Here is a 16,603-nt window from a genome sequence, read left to right as displayed (position 1 = left end):
ATTTTATCTCAATAAGATTGTTATCTTTTAAAAAGACAACAGAGTTTCCACTTGATTCTCCTAGGACACTTCCTCTTGGAACCCAACTGTCATGTTGCAAAAAAGCCCAACTAGCCACATGGAAAGGCCACATGTAGGTGTGACAACTAACAGCCTTATTTGAGGTCCCAAATGACAGCATGCATCAATTTTCAGACTTGTGGCTACATCACCTTCAAATTGTTCAGCCTCAGCCTTTGAGTCTTCCCAGTGACGCTCCAGACTTGGCAACAGAGAAGCCATCCCCACTGTGCCCTGTGTGAATTCATGACCCATATAATCAGTGATCATAATAAAATGGTTTTTGTATGCTGCACAAAAAGAAAAAAAGAGGTAAAAGGACTGATATAATGTATAACAGAGATGATCAACAATGACAAACTTGGTTTCTTGAATAATAAAATTGCTAAATTCCCGGCAAGACTAATGAAGAAAAAAAAAATTAAAGCCCAAACTATCAGTATGAGAAACATGAAAGGGAATATTGCTATAGATCTTACCGACACTAAAAAAGATAATAAGATGTTTTGATGCTCTTTAAACAAATATATTCAAAAATTTAAATTAAGTAGACAAATTCTGAGAAAAGCATCTTACACACAGTGAAGAAGAAATAATCCTACATCTATTAAAGAAATTAAGTCTATATATAAAGGCTTTACCACAGTGAGAACTCCAAGTCCAAATGTGTTCACTGTTGAATTCTAGTAAACATTTAAGAAAGAAATAATGTCAGTTTTAGACAAAAATATTCCAGAGAACAGAAAAAATGTTAACACTTCTCAACTCATTTTATGAAGGCAGCATAACTTTCATACCAAATCCTGTAAATAACATCATAAGAAAGGATGATTACAGACTAACATTTTTTAAAAATTTTTTTAATGTCTTTTATTTATTTTTGAGACAGAGACAGAGCATGAACGGGGGAGGGGCAGAGAGAGAGGGAGACACAGAATCGGAAGCAGGCTCCAGGCTCTGAGCCATTAGCCCAGAGCCCGACGCGGGGCTCGAACTCACAGACCGCGAGATTGTGACCTGAGCTGAAGTCAGACGCTTAACCGACTGAGCCACCCAGGCGCCCCAGACTAACATTTTTAATGAATGTAGATGCAAAACTTCTCATAAAATAGTACAAAACCAGGTCCAGAGGGGATAATACTCAAGACTACACTGAGATTATTTCAGGAACAAACACAAATTTCCTTTGACATTTGAAAGTCACTTGATATAATGTATTAACAGAATGTGAAAAATCATAATTATCTCAATATATGCAGTAAAAACATTTGATAAAAATAAACATCTATTTATAATTAAGACCTAATATTAAAACAAGAATAAAAGTAAACTTTCTTGTCTGATAAAGATTACCCCCCCCCCCAAAAAAAACCCACCAAATCTATAGCAAACACATTAGTTAATATTGAGATATTAAAGCTTTCCCTGCAGGTTGGGAACAAAGAAGGGATGACCACAGTTATTTCTGTTCAGTATTATACTAGAGGTTTTATTTGGTGCAAAAAGTAAGAATAAAAGGTCTAAGAGGTAGAAAGTAAGATATAAAACTGACATTATTTGTAAGCATGATAATTATATACATATAAAATCCAAAAGAATCTATAATTAAACCATTATAATTAAATAAATTTAGCAGTTCACTGGATATAAGATTAATGTACAAAAATAAATTCATTTTGCCATTACAAGCAAAATGCCATTGAAAAAAATGAAAGGATATACAAAGGCTCTGAAAATATGAAATACCTAGGATATATACAATTAAAGTTTTTGAAAAAGAACTATAAACTGGAAAGTTCATGAAATGGAAAGTCAGATATTATAAAGAGGTCAAATCATTACAAAGTGATAGATTCAATACACCCCCAATTAAATCATGACTTTTTTTTCTTTTGGTGGAAAATAAGCTAATGGTAACATTTTTTGTGAAAATGCAGATGGGAAAATTAAGCCAAGAATACCCTGATGAATGAAAGCCAAGTTAGCATAGTAGATTTACTGGATATAAAAATGTACAAAGCTACATTATCAAGATGGTGTATTCTTGGTATAAGGATAGACAATTAGATAGTAGAACAAAAGAGTCCAAAAAAAAAAAAAAAGATGAAGTCCAGAAACTGACCCACATATAAAAAGTGTTATTTCAGAGTAAGAAATCCATATTCTTCTCAATAAATAATGATCAGATAACTTTATGGAAAAAAAAAACTTGATCCTTACCTCATGCTATGTAGACAAATAACACCAGGTACACTGCAGATCTAAGTGTAAAAGTTAAACCAAAATTAGATTCTGAAAGATAACAGAGTATGACTTGATTTCAAGTACTGGTAGAGCACTAATCACAAAGAAAAGGATTGATAAATTACATTACATACAACTAGAACTTATATTTATCAAAAGACACTATGTTTTTGTTGTTGTTGCCTGGTATATTCTAATGAAATGTAAAACAGAGCAAGATATATATATGTACCCTGATTAACACAACAGACCTAGTCCTGAAAATAGAGTGACTTGCCGCCCCTGTTCACCCTGGCTGAGGAGTTTTTCAGGTGTGGGGCTTTAAATGCGGAAAATACGAATGTCCTCAACAAACTAGAGCAACAAATTTCTTTCCCTACTTGAAATGGTGCAGATGGATTAGACCTTCCCAAATGATTTTGCTTGCCCACTGGCTCACTTGAGCACTACAGATAAAAAATGATTCCTCTCCATTCAAGATGATCTTCCAGCCAGGACCACAGAGGTTTTCAGTTCAAATGTTGGGCCTTGTCCACGTGACTGTCAGGTTGGCATCAGCCAATGGACTCCACATCTGCTTCCCCAACTCATTGTAGCCCCTCTGACCTCTTCCCTACACTGCAGCCAAGGAGATCTTTGAAAGTGAATTGGGAGCCACTGAAGGGAGGTAAGCCTAGAACACTTGAGGCACTCGATCACATTTGCACTTTTAAAAGACACTTAAAGAGCAAAGAAGAGAAGCCATAACTGGAAGATATTTGCAATACATGTATCAACAAAAGGTTTATATATCATACTATATAAAGATACTTCTGCAAAGTAATAAGAGAACTATAGACAATCCAAGAAAACATAGGCAAAACTAATGAACAGGCCCTTCACTTAAGAGGGTATCCAACTGGCTGATAAACATATAAATAGTGCTCAATTTCATTATTTATTGGTGAAATAAAAATTAAATCCATAGTGACACATTTTTATATACCCATCAGAATGGCAAAAATAAAAATGACAGTGTCAAGTGTGATATGGAGTTTTGCCGAAGATAATGACAAGAAAAGTATATGAAATGCTTATCACTGACAGTGGAATTACAAATTGGCTTAACAACTTTGAAAAAGCACTTAGCGGTATCTACTAAAGTTGAACATATATGTACACTCTGTGATCCGGTCATTCTTTAAAAATTTTTTTTTTAATGTTTATTTTTCAGAGAGACGCAGAGCGCGAGTGGAAGAGGGGCAGAGAGAGAGGGAGACACAGAATCTGAGCTGTCAGCACAGAGCCTGAGCCTGGGCTGGAGTCCACGAACCGTGAGATCATGACCTGAGCCAAAGTTGGACACTTAACCAAATGAGCCACCCAGGTGCTTCTGTAATCCAGTTACTCTATACTTCATTTTTGCAACAGAAATATATATATTTGCGCACCTAAACATGTATCCAAGTATGTTCATAGCAACAAAAGATGTAAACAAGCCAAATGTTCTTCAAAATAGAATGGACAAATAAATTGTGGCAGACTTGTATAATAAATATCCTCTGAATATCTAAAAATCCTCTGACTTTCAGAATCTTCTACTTCTTATTCCTGTTTGAAAGTCCTATGTATATTTTTTTGTGTATGAATGGGATGCTTTTGGAGGGAGAGTCGAAAGTTTCAAGGTGTTCTGAAAGGCATTCGTGGCCCCAGATGGGCTAATCTCTTTTCATGGGTTGATTCAATGAATACTGGCTGGTATTTTTCAAAGAGCACACTGATGGGTCTTTTAAGATGTTCTATGGAAAAATCTCATTCCAAATATATTTAGGTAACACTGCTAAATATAACCGGTCTTTTGAAGATAAGCATACTTAAGACTTTCATAGCACCCCTAATGTGCAGAATCAAGTGTTATTTTGGTCATTTTAACATCCACTAAGTAGTTTAACAAAGGAATTGAAATCACCTTCCTCCAACTGTTTTTGATTTTTGTTTGTTTTTGTTTTTAAAGATACCTGATATTCTAAAGGACTGGTCTTCCTTGCAAAATATTCGGGAAACGTTGACGTATAACAATTTTGGGTGTGGGGTCATTAAATGAATGATTATATGAAAAATACATAAGAATTCAGATGACTCAATTAATCAAAACTACTGAGTACAAAACCCAGGTATTAGCTGAAATCACTCTGCCTATGTTTATACACAAGTGACTCAGTGCTCTCCTGTTTTTAAGAAATCCATTTCCTGCCCTAATATTCATTAGTTTACAGAAGTTTGCATTCTCATTGTTCATTTCTGGATCCGGACTTCTGCTTCCACTGAACTCTTGATCTAACTGACATTTCACCTGCCAAGAGTGTTCTCTTCCCTCTGTAGCATGTAAAACTGAATGTGTTCCCCTGCTTTAATCTCTCCTAGTCAATGCATGTGATAGACCTTACTGATGTTGAGTTTGACAGGATTTTAAGAAATGGAAAAGCAAACATCTTAAAACTTGTTGAGATCCTTGTTCTCAAAAGCCCTTCAGCCCCTTGATCACTAAAAATTTTTTCCCTGGCCACCTCTTGTCAAAGGTTCCTACTTCCTTGCATATGGCTCTGATTATTCTCTCCCTCCCTTCTTTTCAGAGTTTCTCTCTCTCCATACCACATTTCCTGCTTTTATCCTATGGAGAGTGGTTTAGTTATAACCACTTTTCATCTCTGACCTAGGATCTCACGTTCTATTCTTCAAGGACTTACTAAGCTCCATTCTAAACAAATTCCTTTTTTCTTTTTTTTCTTTTTTCTTTCTACTGGTCAACAAGTATTAGTTGAGTATTCCCCATGTACCAGGCATATTGGTATCAATTTGACTTTTTATCTGGGTTGTAGCTCTGTACAATTACAACTTTCTCTCATCTCTCCTTCTTATCTCTAATAGTTTTATATGCACATGCAAAGGCCATCATTTAAAAATCCTTTTCATTGAACACACCACCTTTTCTTGGGATATAACTAAGAAATATATCACAAGGTGGAGAAAAATGTGTAGTCATCACATTCCCTGTGTACAATATTTAATCCTCCTTTAAGGTGTAATAGCTCAAGTGTTTCAACCTCACCATTTTATATTTGCTATTGTTTGGCATGTGAACATAATGATTGTTTTCTTAACCATAAGACTGTTGAAAGTGTTTTATATTTGTTACTTTATCTGATTATCAATACCATGTACTCACATAGAAAGAGAAGGAAGACAAATCACTTCTTTCCATTTTGTCTTTCTCACCCCCTAGAAGTAAATAAGCACAAAGTTATATTTCTATAACCACTTTCATTTTGTGAGTTATAAATTGTATTCTTGAGAATGTATGTGATATTCATTCATGGATTTATTCATTCATTCTTTAACTCACCAAACATACACTGACTCCTACCAGGAACTATGCTGGGTAACAGATCATGAAATTAGTCAATGATGGTTTATTTTGGGGGTTTGTGGCTTCTCCCCTTTCGGAATGGTGACTTCAATAATTTTGGATGATCTTTTTTTTTTTTTTTTTTTTTTTTTTTAAATTTTTTTTTTCAATGTTTATTTATTTTTGGGACAGAGAGAGACAGAGCATGAACGGGGGAGGGGCAGAGAGAGCGGGAGACACAGAATCGGAAACAGGCTCCAGGCTCCGAGCCATCAGCCCAGAGCCTGACGCGGGGCTCGAACTCACGGACCGCGAGATCGTGACCTGGCTGAAGTCGGACGCTTAACCGACTGCGCCACCCAGGCGCCCCTTGGATGATCTTTTATCACTGAAACAAATGACAAAGCTCAAATAGAACAATGTATCTAGACACTTGATTGATAATAGCTTTAACTGAGAAAATTATTACTTAGGAGATTGATGACTCTATGGGCAAAATATTCCTTCCCACATGACTATCTGTTGTTAGGTTGTTTGTATATTTCAGAATTCCTTAAAAGACTTAACAGAAGCAAAGACCATTGTATTAGACTGAGCTTTACTCCATGGGAAGGGAGCATCAATGAACTGAATTCTCTTCCAGGATAATGAAATTTCATGTGAGGCATTGGGTGTTCTGGGATTCAAAAAGGTTATCAGCCCAGCATTTATAATAAAAGTATTCCCTGCCTTTCCCTTGCATGCACTGGGAAGATGGGAGTGCTATCAGTTTGACATTTCTGTCAGAACTGGTATTTGAACCACTGGATGATTCTGACAAATGCCACTGCTGTCATTGGCTCAGTTTTAATTATACCTGACTGAAGCTTTCAATGGCAGCAGCAGCAGAAAACTTAATTAGTTGGAGTCTAGAGTATGAGCTGACTGGAGGATTCCCAAACAGTATACAGGCTCTCGGTGGAGAAGTGACCAAGTTTAAATCCCCACCCTTGGCAGGGAGCAGTCCTGGCTAGATAGTATTCAAAGCCTCTAAAAATTATTGATCAATTTAAATTGATTTTGAGATATATATTACACTTACATATTTGTTTTTCAAGTAAATCAGTGGTATATGAGAATAGGTAAAATAAACAAATACAAAGAGAAAAAGAAAAAGAAAACAGGCTTGTTTAGAAAACAACTATCTCCATGAGGACTGGAGTGTGTGTGTGTGTGTGTGTGTGTGTGTGTGTGTGTGTATCTATAAGTGGAGGCCTCTGTTCTAGAAGACAACAGAGCAGAATGAAATTAATGCCTCTATCACGTCTTACAAGTTCAATATTTGCTTTCAAGGTATAAATGTGATTATATTTTTTACTTTACATTCCCATACAAACATGCATCATCAGCAAGCTGTGATGTCAAATTGCTAAGATGCAATTAAAAATTAGCATAACTCTTGCCTGCTAGTTGGAGAAAGGTTTCATTTCATTATGAGAAGTAGTCTCTTGTTGTCTTGTACAGTCTTACTGAGATCCTACTGGAGGCTACTACAACTCACCGTGCAAGTCAGGGCCAGTTTACTCTACTTTTCAAATTACATGTGGGTTTGAGACTCCTCATTTGTCTTCACTCACACAGTCTAAGAGGTGCAGAAGGAGTTGTGTTGAATATTGAGTTTTGTCAGACATAAAGGATGATATTCTGCTTCATTTTATAAATAAAATATGACAATGCTTGACAAGACTGACTGAACTTTTGTCTTGATGACTCAGCCAAGACTCAGGATCTTCCACTCTTGTCAGCTGTCTGGTTTGATTCTGCTGCCACTGTCACTGCTGCCTGTAAATCCAATGATGCCTCTGGAACAGAACATTATTGGATACTGATTGACTACTTGGGTAAAATAACAGCCAAAGGGGAATTTGACTTCTGAAGAAAGGCATGGCAGTGTCTGGCTTTGAAATTTTCTCAAGAGAGTTCCTAAGGGAATAGCTGTAAATTTCTCACTTTCAGGAATACTAAAATGGCCTAAGTTACTACTACTTGGCCTAAGTTAGCCTTATGGTACACTGGAGTCATTGACCTTTGAACAATATCTGGGTGGAGCCTTGTCTCAACATTTTTAGCAACTTCGAAGAAGTTACAAATCTTAAGATTGGTTGTAAAGTCTACAAATATGACTTTCCAGGAATGAAATTACTACTGAGTTATGTCCCTTAATATTTAGCAATATGGGAGCTAATTTTAAGCATTGTTTTGTTCCCCCCTGGGTACATTGTATTGGAATGTAGTGGTCTTTTTGAAGGCTGCTGTGATTAACTACTGAGTCTTGATCCTTTTATGAAAGTTTTCAAGGAACTCTTGTACCCCCACTTTCTGGACTATGATGAACCAAAGTACGAAATAAAGCTGATGGTGTCCCTTTTCACCATCCCTTTGAAAATGGAGTGGAATTAAAATTGGTTCTTAAAATTAAATGAGGTGAGGTTCCACGTATCAAGTAAATATAAAGTATTTAAAAGAAAATGCTACAGATGACAGAAAAGCACAAAAATTGTCCCTGACATGAATAATTCACTAATTCTTGGATGGTATAAGTCACCTACTAATGTGCATTACTTGCCATTTAATGGTGGCTGTATCTGAAGAAATATGGAAATTGGAATATTTTAATAACTTTCTATATGAAAGATGATGAGACTGCCTAAATGATTAAGAGGAAGATATGTTATAATGAACTAAAGCCACTCGAGTGTAAGGTAATTTTAATTCAAATCTCCATCTGCTTATGTATAATTAAGACTCATTTAACAAGTTAATGCCTAACAGAGAGAACTGATAAGTTTGGTATTAAAGATCTTAAGAGAAGTAAATTAAACTGTCGGGGTTGAACTGGTCCTTAGTTTTAATTTCTTACACCTGAAACTTGGTATGAATTTCAGGGTCCAGTTCTTTATTCTCACCATTCATTTAACTATGAAGTCAAAGACAGAAGGGGAGGGAAAATTGAATTACCCTTTTTATATTTTAATTTTGGAGATTCCATCCTGTCTAAGGTGTGACAGCATCTTGACTGATATGAATATTTATACACTTCTTATTGCTCACTGTATAGCATCTATATGCCATTAAGATGGTGATTTCAAAGCCACAAAAATATTTATGCACAGTTGAGACTGGCAGCAAGGTTAAATAACCTCAGAAAATAAGGGGGAAGCCTTTAAAGTGCCAAAGGGACTGTTTTGATCTCTGGTGAATTTCATGAGCTCGTTGACTGCTCAAATTCCTACTTAAATATTTTTTTTCTACAGTTCCTGCCAAAGAAGGTCCAGCCATCATAAATATGGTGTCAACCTTTTTGTCTTCCAGCATGAAAATTTAATTCCCAGCGTACGACTCCTCATTTAGAAGGAGAAGATGAATGGATCTTCTATTTACATGCTTTTTAACATTTTCAGGACTAAATTCAAATGGTAGACTTGGAGACTCACCTAGCCTTCTTGACAGGATTCTCACTGAGAAAGTCATCGGTTCTCAGCAATGCTTGAGTAATGCCAGTGCAATGATGGGACCACAGAGCTGAACCTCAGTCTTCTTGCTGATTGTCAGCCATCACATATGGCTTTAGTCAGATAACCTAGAAGACAACTTAAGTCATAAGTTTCACAGTCACAGGTTAAATCATTAAAACTTTTTTAAGTGCTCTCAAGAAGTTCATAGCTCTAATCTTCTTTTAATATGCCTGATTCATTTCTTATGACTCTATTGCTTCATTCTTTTATTTTATTGACTCTTTAAGGTCAAGTAATTTGCTCAAGTTCACAAAGTTTGTAGAGAGCTGAGCCTAGTATTTTGATTATTAATTTAGCATATTTTCCATCATTTCACACTGCCTCTTAGATCAAATATATACTCTTTCTTTCACACACATATGCTATTCACGCAAATACATATTTCTCTTTCTCTCTCTCTCTCTGTACATGTACTTGTATATACACACACAATTGTATATGTGTGTATATCTATATATACACATAGATATATAGATATATATACACTCACACAATTGAAATATCCGTATATTAACAATGCCTCATTTTATCTTCCTTTACTGAGAAATATATTTTGGAAGGAAAATAAACATTTGTTAGAACTTTCAAACTATATATGAAACCAAAACCCACAAATTAAAGAAACTCTGATTATCCTTCTGGAAGTGTATCCTATTTTTGCTAAGAAGTGTGTAGAAAGCAGTGTCTCTAGCAAGTTTTCATCCATCAAGTTATTGAAAATTTGGCCAGCGACTTAGCATGTTCATGTTCAAAAGACCCATTCACCTTCAAATTGTTCCCTCAGTAATAGGTCTCCTTTGGCATATGCAGTCATTGCAACTGGAGATTCTTTTCAGAGAAAGCTCCTAAGGCAAATAATTATTTATTTTTCATACAATTGTACACTCTCATTTGTTGTTGAGAATGCAATTGTTAGTAACCTTCTGGAGGACATTTTAAGAATACAATTCAAAAGTCTTATAAGTGACATCATTCTTTAGCAGGCTTACTCCTGGTTATTTATCCAAAGGAAATAATCAAAGTAGTATCCTAAGGAATATGAACAAGTGTGTTTACTGCATCATTTTTCATTATACCAGCAGCAAACAATAAGAGAAAGGGAAAAAGGCAATTGTTAAATTAGTTACGGTTTATCCATGTAATAGATACTCTAAACACTGAAAGTGCTACATATACACACTTATTGGTGTAGATAGATATTTAAAGTGTATCATTAAATCAAACAGGACATAAACAGTTTGTATCCTAAGATCTTATTTTAAAAAGTCATACACATGTGTAGAAAGAGGTTTAGAAAGAGATTGTTTTAGGTGGGTTCTTCTGTTGCAGTAAATGGAAGCTTTCTTAGGTTGGTATAATAATTATGATTCATCATGAACATACATATGAATATAAGGGATATAAGAGATTTAATCATACAGCCAGTCCTCATGTTAAACTGAAGAAATTTTATTGCCAGTCCACTAAAAAAAAGCATGAAGTGCAATAGTCAAGCTTTATGGAGACAGAAACTAGATAGTCACAAGATTTTCCTATTTTGAGAATGCATAAATCCCTACTCTAGTTCTTTACCATTATAAAGACTATTTCTCTTTCTCTCTGCGTATCTATTGGCTTCAACATCGGCTAGTAACTGATGATCTCCTCAATGTTCCAGTTCAAATTTTTAGCAAAATTTGACCTGCTTGATCACTATTCTTGTTTGGACAATGCTTACGTGCCAGATCACTTCTTAGGCATATGGCCGGTCTCAAGTTTGGATACCCTTGCGTTAGATGTCCACCCTCTGATCCAATTAGCTATGGTTAGGGGTGTGGGTTTTCATGGTACCAGGAGGTGACCTATGGGGAGAAAAAAATGACAATTCAATAGCAAAAAATCAAATACTTCAGTTAAAAATAGGCAAAGGACTTGAATAGGCATTTTCCCAAAAGAGATATACAGATGGCCAACAAGTACATGAAAAGGTGCTCAACATCCCTAATCAACAGGGAAATGAAAATCAAAACCATAATTAGATACCATCTCACACCTATTAGAATGGCTATCATCAAAAAGATAAGAGATAAGTGTTGGTAAGGACGTGAAGAAAAGGGAACACTTGTGCATTGTTGGTGGGAATGTAAATCAGTACGCCGCCATGGAAAACAGTATGGAGGTCCCCACCAACATTAAAAATACAACTGCCACACAATCCAGCAATCCCACTTTTGGGTATACAGTTGACCCTTGAACAACACGGGTTCGAATTGCACAGATTCACTTATATGTGGATTGTTTTCTGATAAGTACAGTAGAGAACTATAACTATTTTCTTTTTCTTATGATTTTCTTAATACCATTTTCCTTTTGCTAGCTTACTTTATTCTAAGGCTACTGTATATAATTCATATAACATACAAAATATATGTTAATTGACTGTTCATGTTATTGGTAAGGCTTCTGGTCAAGAGTAGGCTATTAGTAGTTAAGTTTTGAGGAGTCAAAAGTTATATGCAGAATTTTGATTATGTGGGAGTTGGTGCCTCTAACTCTGACATTGTTCAAGGCCAAGTGTATATGCAAAGAAAATGAAACCACTATCTTGAAAAGATATTTTCACCCTTATGTTCATTGCAACATAATTTGCAATAGCTAAGATATGGAAACAACGTAAATCCATTGATGGATGAATGGATAAAGAAAATGTGGTATATGTATACAATGAAATATTTTTTCAGCCACAAAATGAAGGAAGTCCTGCCATTTGTGACAACATGGTTAGAGCTTGAGGGCATTATGCCAAATGAAATAAACCAGCCAGAGAAAGACGAATACTGTATGATTTCACTTATATGTGGAATTTAAAAAAGCCAAACTCCTAGAAACAGAATAGAATGGGGGTTGCCAGAGGCTCAGGGTAGGGGAAAATGGGGAGATGTTGGTCAAAGGGTACAAACTTACAGCTATAAGATGAATAAGTTCTTTGGATCTAATGTGTAGCATGATGACTATAATTAACAGTACTGTATTGTATATTTGAAAGGTGCTAAAAGAGTAGATTTTAATGTTCTTACCACAAAAAGTGGTAATTATGTGAGGTGTTGGATATGTTAATTAACCTTATTGTGGTGATCATTTGGCAATATATACATGTATAAAATTATCATAAATGTATACCTTAAACTCATACAATGTTATATGTCAATTGGCATATCTCAATTAAGCTAAAACAATTTAAATAGGGAAAGAACAATCAGGGACATTTTTCTAAATTGTTGGGCACCAAACTGAGTTGTGTACTTACTAAAAATAAGTATTTCTTACAATCCTAGGATTCTCTGCGCTGGCATGAACAATTAGTACTGTAATGAAATAAATTCTGCCAATTTTTAAAAAATATCAAGCACTGGTAATTATGTGGAACATTGAGAATTCTTATACAGTGCTGGTTGGAATATAAATTTTTATAATTACTTGTTTCACATTTGTAAAACTGAACACATATATAATCTAAGACCCAGTAATTCAACTTCTAGGTATATGCGCAATAGAAATGTTTGTATCATGTATACAAGAATGTTCATAGTATTATTTGTAATATTCAGGAATTGGAAACAAACCAAGTGTTTCTCAACTATAGAGTAGATATAAATTGTGGTAATCTCACAACAGAATACTACACAGTGATGAAAATGAACTGCAAATACACATAACACCACGGATCAATCTCACTGACCAAATGTTGAATAAAAGAAACCAGACCTGAAGAATATATACTCCCATTATACAAACTTCAATAATAGGCAAAATTACTCTGTAGTGTTAGAAGCCTAGATGGTGTTAACAGTTGGAAAGAAGGGAGGAGTAATATTTGGGAAGTGGATTCTCGAGTGCTAGCCATGTTCTATCTGATGGCGGTATACAGGTGGGTCTATTTTGAAATAATTATAAATTATTTTTTCTATGACTTTTCTATGTGTGTTCTACTTTGGCACAAAAGTTTTAAATATAAATCATTAGGAAATAATTTTAAAAAAACTACTTGGAAGGGAAATATTGATGGCATAGACATTCTGAAGCTTAGCTTGTTCCGTATAGGTCCACTATAAGACTGTCAGTGGTTACTTTTGATGGCCATAGATGAGTTTCTATTAAAAGCAGTCCTTTATTCCAAATGTTTCTCCCCTTATAGACTCCCTAATGCTGTAAAAAGTGGTTACCTTACCCCATATTCTTTGTAATCATCAATGTTCCCTTAGTTGACAAGTGGAACAACTTAGCAACTGTTTTTTAAAAATAATGATTTTGACACGTACTTAATCCTAAGCACCTACAGATGATATACTGTATGCCCACATTACTAAGGTCTCATTTTCCACCTTCAAGGAGGGCATGAATATGTTCATACATAAGCAGGAAAGTAACTTTAATCTAGAATCTTATTTGGGGGTCTGTTAACTGAGACCATATCTAGTACCAAGGACAGTATCGGTTAGAGTCAAAGCAGAATAGAAATTGCTTTAAATAAGACAGAGAGTTTAATACAGGGAAACCATCAAGGGAGAGGTAAAAGTCAAGAATGAGATAATCTACAAATTAGAAATAGTGGGAAGCCACAAACATTCCTGGGCAAGTGTTCCAGGTGTTCAGTGGTTGGTGTCCTTGGAATCTGGAGCCTTGGTTGGCTTGTCTGCAGGGAGCTGTAGCCATGAGGAGGTGAGCTTCTGAGGCAGAGAGAAAGGAGCCAGAGGTCAATCAAGGTAGAGGTTCAGTGCCTCCTGTTTGTTTTCCAAGACCCTGGGTTGGGGCTCGGTGGGTGGGTTCACATGGTCACATGTTTTTGTAAAATTTGTAAATTTAAGTTATTGTAACTGTCATCAGTTCAGACTACTGCTTTTTATTCACTCAACTTTCTTTTCCATTTCCCCTCATGTCCCTGACATGGTGATAGACTTACCATGGACATTTTGGAGCTCAGACTAAATTGACATCTGGGGCTCATAGGTGAATTACACTATTACTTATGTAATGTACATAATATGTATATTATTTATTAAATAGATGTTACTTAGTATATGAAAAATACATTAACATATAATTACTTAATATATATTAAGTACATATTAATATATATCATGTTATTTCTAGCTGTCCTGGCATAGGAATCATTAGTAGAAATACCCTCTATCCTAACTCTCCATGACATATTATGCAAAAGAGAAGGGCTAGAGCTCATATTGGGTTGGGAATTTGTCCTACACTTCTTAGCAGGTAAAGTATATGAAGAGTGGAGGAGAAACAAGCTTTAAAATATACAGAGTTCGAAGCAAATCTAGGGTAAATTTTTCAAAGTTTTTCAGCTCATTTATGGAAGAAGCTTGAAAAAACCTTTCCCAAATTTCACAATAAGCCTAAAAATTTATTTGACATTACCAATATAGGTTGAGAAGATGAAATGTTTTAAACTATCAGAAATCAAATTTTGATCAACTATGATAAGCAAAGATTGAATTACATTTCTAGTCTCTCTATACAAATAATCAAAAAATATTTCTCATGAAAAGAGAACATAGGAGAAATAGGTATTAACTATAAACACAGGAGAAATAGGTATTAAACATACATGTTTGGGAGATAATAAAATATTAATTAAAAATTTTGTGATATTTGTAAGCTTCTCAAAATTTGTGGTTGTTTGTATTTTCTTTTTATAGTCTAATACTTAATTTTGTGCCTAATTTTGAGCTCATAATTTTTAATTTACTTTTTATAGTAGAACCTCTGAATGTTGAAGCCCCACAAAACCTGGCTATTTCCCTGGAAGGAGGAAATTGCCATGGCTTTCCCTTCCCTCCTTCCTGTCTTCCTCTCTCCTGTCACTGCTGACATTGACTGAGTCCAGCTGACATGAGAGCTTGTACATATAGACCAAGGGATTCTCCAGAGTAGGGGAAGGGAAATGCACTAGGAGGCAAAGAGGCCCAAAATGTCACAGCAAGGAAGGAAGGAAAATAGCCAAAATGTCACAGCAAGGAAGGAAGGAAAATATGTTCTTTTATATTCTGTTGGTAGGAGTTGAAATTGGGCCACCATTGTGGAGGGTAGCATTTACAAGAGTAACCATCAAAATCACAAATGTACCTACCCTTCGACCCTGCAACTGCACTTCTAGAAACTTATCTGAGATATACTCATTCATGCAGGAAATTATATATTTATATGGTTATTAAGGCACTGATTGCAATAGTTAAAGATTAGGGACAATCAAAATAAATGGGGGAGAGATGAATGCATTTATGGTATATCAATACAATGTTAATACTATTCCCTTTTTTAGGTTTATTTATTTATTTATTTTGAAAGGGGGGGGGAAGCAGGGGAGGGGCAGAGAGAGTGAGAAGAGAGAGAATCCATTGTCAGTGCAGAGCCTGACACAGGGCTCGGTCTCACAGATCGTGATAATCAGGACATGAGCCAAAACCAAGAGTTGGTTGCTTAACTGACTGAGCCACCCAGGCACCCCAATAGTATTCCCTTTAAAAAGGAGGAGAACAGGGGCACCTGGGAGGCTCAGCTAGTTAAACGTCTGACTCTTGGTTTCGGCTCAGGTCATGATCTCATGGTTTGTGAGATCAAGCCCTGCAATGAGTCCTCCATGCTGAGCATGGAGTCTGCTTGGGATTCTTTCTCCCCATCTCTCTGCCGTTCCCCGACTTGCTCTCACTCTCTCTCTTTAAAAAATGGAGGAGAAAAAACAAAAGAAAGTGGAAACTCTTTAGACTAATATGGAATTATATTAAGTAGAAAGGATTTGTCCAGTTATGCTATCATTGATGTAAATAAAGTTCATAATCCTTCAACTGAAGTTCTAAAATTCATAAAACTCTGACCACCAAACATTTTTTTTCCATAAATAATTGGGTTGCAAACCTGACTTGTAGTTGCAGTGGGGCTATTTATAGTTTAAATAATCATATGGTTTGCTCAAGAAATATTTAAGCATTTGGTTATGGGGTGTTTTCCCAGATTCTAGTGGGAATGTTTCTAAAATCCATTCTCTAGGCTTGGAAGTGGCTCCAGAGGTTCTGGGGACACGTGTGCATGGGACACTGTTGCCTTTCACTTTTCATGGAGCAGAGATGTGACATTTGCAAACCATATCCCTCCCCCCACCCCCAGCGCCTGGCCCCAGGGCACAGGAGGAAGAAAGACAAAATTTTGATATATCCCTCACCTCCGTGACACTTACTAGGTTCCTATTCACTGCTCCTCTCCTGGTAACCAGACCTTCGTGGGTCTAGGTAAAGGAAAGAAACCCAGAGGATGGTACCATTGGTGCCCCCAACATAGATTCATCCAGTCACTGTCTTCTATTCTG

Source organism: Lynx canadensis, chromosome B4, assembly GCF_007474595.2.
Source record: "Lynx canadensis isolate LIC74 chromosome B4, mLynCan4.pri.v2, whole genome shotgun sequence".
In the NCBI taxonomy this organism is placed as follows: domain Eukaryota; kingdom Metazoa; phylum Chordata; class Mammalia; order Carnivora; family Felidae; genus Lynx; species Lynx canadensis.
This window is presented reverse-complemented; position numbering follows the sequence as displayed.